A 6326-nucleotide genomic window follows, 5' to 3' on the forward strand; every position below is an offset into this window, starting at 1 on the left:
CTCTTCCTTTCCTTCTGTAAATGTGTGTATAGAGAAAGAGAGGCAGAGTCTGCTAAGATAAAATCAAACCCTCAAAACCTCCTTCAGTCTTTTTGACACAAGCTGATATCCTGTTTTTACAGAATGCTGTGGTTCTTACAATTATTACAGTAGGCAGACTACAAAGAGGGGGAAAAGGAAAGTAGAATTTTTATATACACGGCTATATATATATATATATATATATGGCAGCAGATTCGGTATGACTTATATTGCCTTTGAGTTAGTCTTGGGTCCTGGAGATAGCCTGGATTAATATCTGCATGTTCCTTGGCAACATTTTGGAATGGTTTGCCATTGCCTCCTTCCTAGGGCTTAGAGAGAGTGACTGGCCCAAAGTCACTCTCTTGCACCTAAGACAAAATTAGAGGATGTGGTTGGTGGTATCTTTGGTGTCTGCACCCAACTAGCTCTCTTTCAGCAGGAATTACCAATGAATTAGCTACATTCCATATTACTACATGTCAGTGTTTCCTGATTTGTAATTCTTTTTATTGAACTCTATGGCAGTCCAGTTTTGTTAGATCAGGCGCAGGAAATGAAGACGTGACCAGCTCGATACATTTAGTAACTTTATTTGTTACAAAAGTATAAGACAAGACTGCTGGCGCGCTGCCGGAGCTCTCCTTATATTTGCTCCGGCAGACGTACCGCCCCTTGACAGGGATTCAAATTTCCCGCCCGATGGCTAGCAGCCAATCAGGGCGGATGTCCTTATAAGGACATAACACTCCTCCCCCCTTAGTCCGGGAACTGTTAAACTTCGTCAACAAAAGTCACGTAATCGCGCAGGTACGTAGGACGCCTCGGCACCCTAGCTGACCTGCGCAGTCTCACTTCTTCTCTGTCTCCGGCCTGGGTGGACGGGGCTCTTGCGTCTCCTGGTTCCCTCCCCGGAACCGGGCTTGGTTCGGCCGTCGAGTGTGCGGGGTCACCCTCAGCGCCTCCGGCCGGACCGCAGCCCTTGGCTGGCTGGTTCTGGTGGTCTTCCTCCTGGCCTGTGGATCTATCGCCTCGTCTCGGTTGCTCGGTTCCGACCCGGGAAGAGCGTCTGAGTCTCGGTAAGTCCCAGGATGTCGCTTGCTCCTCCCTGGTCTCCCGGGCGCTGCGGTTCAGTTGCGGTCCGGCTTGTTGCCGTCTGGGTGGTGGTTCCGCTCGGTGCCCTCGGGTCCGGTTCGCCGGCTGCGGGTGGTTCTGGCTTGCGGCGTGCTGTTTGACCTCGCAGGGGTGGCGTTGGTCCCCTCGGTTGGGCTGGTGTTGATCTACCCCGTCTGGTTGGCGGTGGCCGACCTGGTCGGGATGTTGTTGAGGGGCTACCTCTGCGGAGCGGCGGAGGTCTCCCCTGCCAGGGTGGTGCAGGTCTCCCTGGCCGGGTTGTTGTCAGCTTTCCCTTCCCCCTAGTCCCTGGTCTACCGCTGGTTGGTGCCTGGGGTCATCTGGGTCGGGTTGTTGTTTCCTGGCTGTCTTCTGAGATGGGCGGGGGTCCCCCTCGCTGGGGAGTCGTGTGCCACCCTCGCCCATGGGTAGTGGGGTGCCCGTCTTGGCTGGGTCCCGGTCTACTCGCCTGGAACTGCGGTCTCCCTGGCCGGGCTGGCATAGGCTGCCGTCACTGGTGGGGTGCGATGCTTCTCCTCTGGGCAGGTCCCGGTCTACTTGCGGGCTGGGTTGGTGGTCCCTGGCCCTGTTGTGCCAGGTGCCCACCTTGCTGGGTTGGTATTGCCATCCCCCGGGCGGCTGGCCCCGGTCTACCTTGCTGGACTGCCGACGTGACAGTGTCTGGTAGTGTGCTGGGCTGGCCTCGTCGGGATGGCGGTGGTCTGCCTCGCTGGGGTGTGGTAGGCCTACCTCGTCGGGGTGGTGTAGACCTACCTCGCCGGGGTGTTGTAGGCCTACCACACCCAGGCGATTGGAGTGCCTGTGGGTGCGTAGTGCTCCTGTAGGACTTCCTGCAGGTCGTTCCAGGACATCTCCTCAATGTCCCTGGGTGCCACGAGGTCAATCGCCATCTCCAGGACGTCCGATCCACAGTGAGCCAGGAAGAGGGCTCTTTTCCTCTCATCGTCGAGGTTCTGGTAGCCATTGCCTTGCAGGAACTGCCGGAATCGGACCATGTACGACCTCCACTTCTCTCGGGATGGGTTGAATGGGTTCAGTGCGGCAATCGGAGCTTGCGGAGTTGCCATTCTGAGAGTCGCTGTGGTTTAGTGGCTTCAGCTCGGTGGGCGATCGTGCCACGAGTCTTGCTCAGGTTCTCTTCTCTAGTCCTTCGTCGCCAGTGTTAGATCAGGCGCAGAAAATGAAGACGTGACCAGCTCGATACATTTAGTAACTTTATTTGTTACAAAAGTATAAGACAAGACTGCTGGCGCGCTGCCGGAGCTCTCCTTATATTTGCTCCGGCAGACGCACTGCCCCTTGACAGGGATTCAAATTTCCCGCCCGATGGCTAGCAGCCAATCAGGGCGGATGTCCTTATAAGGACATAACAAGTTTCAATTCCCCCAAAGATGTTCAGAAACACAAATAGAATGCATTGTCTGTCTGCAAGGATTTAAAATACCTGCCCCTTTTCCTGGAGCCATGTGGCATTTGCAGAGCACAGCCAGATTATCCTTGGAAAAGGCGTGATTGTTTCAAAGAGCTGCAGGAAGGTACTACATTCTCATCCCTGTATGTTCTGCATCATATTTTTCAAATCAAATCCAAATTACTGTGGAGTCCTATTCATTTATTCAAAAGCAGTTTAAAACAGCAGGAATTATATATTGTTTGTTCCTATTAAACAATATAACGAGAGATGGATTTATTTTGATTTTTTATTATTATACTCTCTTCTTTAAAAAATATAGACAAAATACATAACTTATATTAAAGTGAAATAAAATATTGGCAATTTAAATGCGACAAAAACCCAACCAATAAGGGAACCCTGCAAAAAAATCACCTTACAGAAAACAAAGCATGTGTGACTGCAGTCCTACAGATAGGCAGCTCATAACGAGTCTTACTAAAATCAGTGGAGCTTTTTTCTGAATACGTTGAAGGATAATGCTGTAAGTTCCTTATGGGCTAGGTCCCACTTAGTCTTCCTCCTATTTGTGATCCTAAAGTGTCAGAGTTTCTTGCAAAATCAAATCCAGAAAGCACACACAGGCAGACTGATGCAGTAGGATTCATTAACTTCTTTATATATATAATAGTACATGAAGATAAATGTACAATATCAATAAAGATTCTTCTTACAAGCAAAACACAAGGCAGGAGAGAACAGTTAGTTGAATTTCAGCAGAGCAGGCTAGTTTCAGTTTCTCTGCACAGACTCAGAAGCTACAGACTAAGACAGCCCTGACTCCAGTCTGTCTCAGCTCCCAAACAGTCCTCATTGGCTGATTTAGTTGCTATGCCTATAGGACATGGTAACATGGCTGACCTTGTTACTATGTCCTATTCCAGTTGATGAATATGCTCTGACATAAAGCTTTTCTCCAAGAGCTCCTAAATGACTTAAGGTAGAATAGAATACTTGGAAGATATGTACTGCTATCTTCCAAGTATTCTTGCTGAATTTTTAGTAATGACACTATAATTAAGAACCACTGTTGTTCTGAGATTATTTAAGACATAAAACACCCTTCTGACAATTCTTGGAAAATATACAATAGGTGTACTCATCAAAGCTAATGACAAGGCTTCCTACTAAAATTAGAATTAAGTCAATGATCTTTCAGGAAAAATATAACTTCATCCGAAACATTATGTCCCCTTTCCAAAGTAGATAAATGCTGTGTTCCTTGAGTCATAATCTTATTTGGTTTGTTTGTTTGTTTTTTGTTCTCTTCCCACTCTTTCACACTGTATATTCTATGTTCAATCATCATTTGTAATTAAACTCAGGAAGTTGATTTATGGTAGATGGGAATCTGCACATAGAATCTCCAGATGTTCTGGAGTACAGTAGATTCCCCATAATCTCTGACCACTAATTTTGCTGACAGCCACTAATGGAAGTTGTTGGCCAAGACATATGGATAAACCCAGGTTGGAAAAGTTTAATATTCCCTGATATGACAAACTGCTGTCCAGGGTTTTAAAAAAGAGACAGGACCTCCTGCTTGCATTCTATTGCTGAGCAAAAGTTCTTCTGAAAATGCTGGGTCAAAATCCTACTTATGAATTTCAGAAAAAATACTAATTCATCCCTGCTGATGTGCATAACTTTTAATTAGTATATGAGTATTCAATTGCACTGTTTTCTGGACCATGAGACCTTGGCCACAGTCACTCATTCCTTGTGTCAAACCCCTGCCCGTTGGTTACCCCGAGAGGAAAGAACTACTCAATTCGGGTCTTGGATGCACGAAGTCTTTTAATCCAGTCAGGTCACAACAAGAGCGGCAGGTGACATTAATGCGAATTGCAAAAAGTCGGCGTTGGGAGCGGCTGCCTCCCAGCGCCTTTTAAACTATCGTGCTAGTAAAGGAAACACCCTTCTGGGTCGGGCGGCCACAGCGCAGGCGCCATGGCCAGCAGGAGCGGAGACCGTACAGAAGCATCCCTATCCCGGCCGCAGGGTGACCGGCCGCCTGAGTACCTGGATCCAACACCCCCCTCCACCACAGTGAATATGCATTGCCGCCAATCCCACCCCAGTCTTTGCCGCGAGGAGCGAATGAGCCCAGGCTGTGCGTCCAGAGGGTGGCGGTTGGGATCGCTGCTACCTGGTGAGGTGTCGAGGGATCTCGACACCTTGGTCACTTCCTGTTTGGATTACTGCAATGTGCTCTACAAGGGCTGTCCTTGAAGACCACCCAGACACTTCAACTGCAGCACGCACAGTAATGGGGGTCCCTACATTTGCCCATGTAACACTTCTGTTGTATGAGGTGCACTGGCTTCCAGGGTTTTTTTTTCTTTTTTCATTTGGTGCAATTAAAAGTGCTGGTCATCACCTTTAAATCCCTATATGGTAAAGGCCAGGCTAACTGCGGGATTGGCTTTTTCTAAGGATACTTACCCATTTTATCAGGTCAGTTAGGGTGGCCATGCTCCTGGTCCTTTCCCCTAAATATTGCCATCTGACTGGAGCTTGGAAGTGTGCCTTTTCCATGGCAGCCCTTGCCCTCTGGAACACTCTGCCTCCTGAAATTTGGCAGGGAACTTCCTAGCTTTTGGTAAAGCTTTAAAGTCCTGGCTTTCCCCCAAAGTGCTGGGATAAGATTGGATGACAGCACATTAGAAGTCTGACTTGGTGCAATATTTTTATTGTTTTTAATGTTTTAATGTGTTTAGCTTTATAGTTTTACTTTGATTTTATTTGTCTTTTGGTCTTTTATTGGGAGCCACCCAGAGTGGCTGAAAGATGGGTGACTATATAAATGTTTTAGATAGATAGATAGATAGATAGATAGATAGATAGATAGATAGATAGATAGATAACAAACTACATCTTTGGTTGCCAGAATCTCTTTATTTATGTCTCTCATACTTGTGAGGTAATGTAATAATTATCCTATAAAATAGAACACTTGTCCAACTTGCCAATTTGCAACTTTTGTTGATGTAGTACAAACAGAAAACTTATCACTCTTTATTGCCCAGTTTAATCATTGAACATTTCTGCTGGCACCCACTGAGGTAAACAATAAATGTCCTTCTCTGCAAGACCTATTGTCTTAAAGGTTTTTTTTACATAAGACAAAAAACAAAAACAAAAACATACAGTCACTGGCAGTACTCCAATTGTCCATTTATCTAAATATTTTAATTGGTGTGAAGCTTTTCATACACACTTCATAATTCTTTAATTTCCTGCCCAGACGCAGGATTTACATGCATTGCAAAAGATCCTGGATCTGGTTATAGGTTTATGACAGGCAGGGTTTTTTTATTGACTGTTCAGTATCTCTGAAACTACCTTTCCTCTCTGTTGTATGAGAGGCTAGAGACAAATAATGTATTAGGTGTTATTAGCTATCATCTCAGTGGAATTTCTACTAAAGACTATCTGACCAACCAAATAATTCATTTAAACTGTTTTGCCTGAAAAGTAAAGGCTGTAGTTTCCAAAATTTTTGAACATATTTGCATCTACCTCAAATGTTCCCTTCCCTTGGTTACAATTAATTAATAGGACTGGCACCTTTTTACCTTCCTGGCCTTTGGAATAAAGCCATTCTAGGCCACCTGATATCTTTGGTCTGATTGAATTACATTAACACCAGTCATAGGATCATCTGTGCAAAGAGTCCATTATCAATTCCTGAAGGGTCGGTGAACCTATTTGCAAA

Source organism: Pituophis catenifer, unplaced genomic scaffold (assembly GCF_029215685.1).
Source record: "Pituophis catenifer annectens isolate HBS135680 unplaced genomic scaffold, rPitCat1.0.hap2 SCAF_4, whole genome shotgun sequence".
In the NCBI taxonomy this organism is placed as follows: domain Eukaryota; kingdom Metazoa; phylum Chordata; class Lepidosauria; order Squamata; family Colubridae; genus Pituophis; species Pituophis catenifer.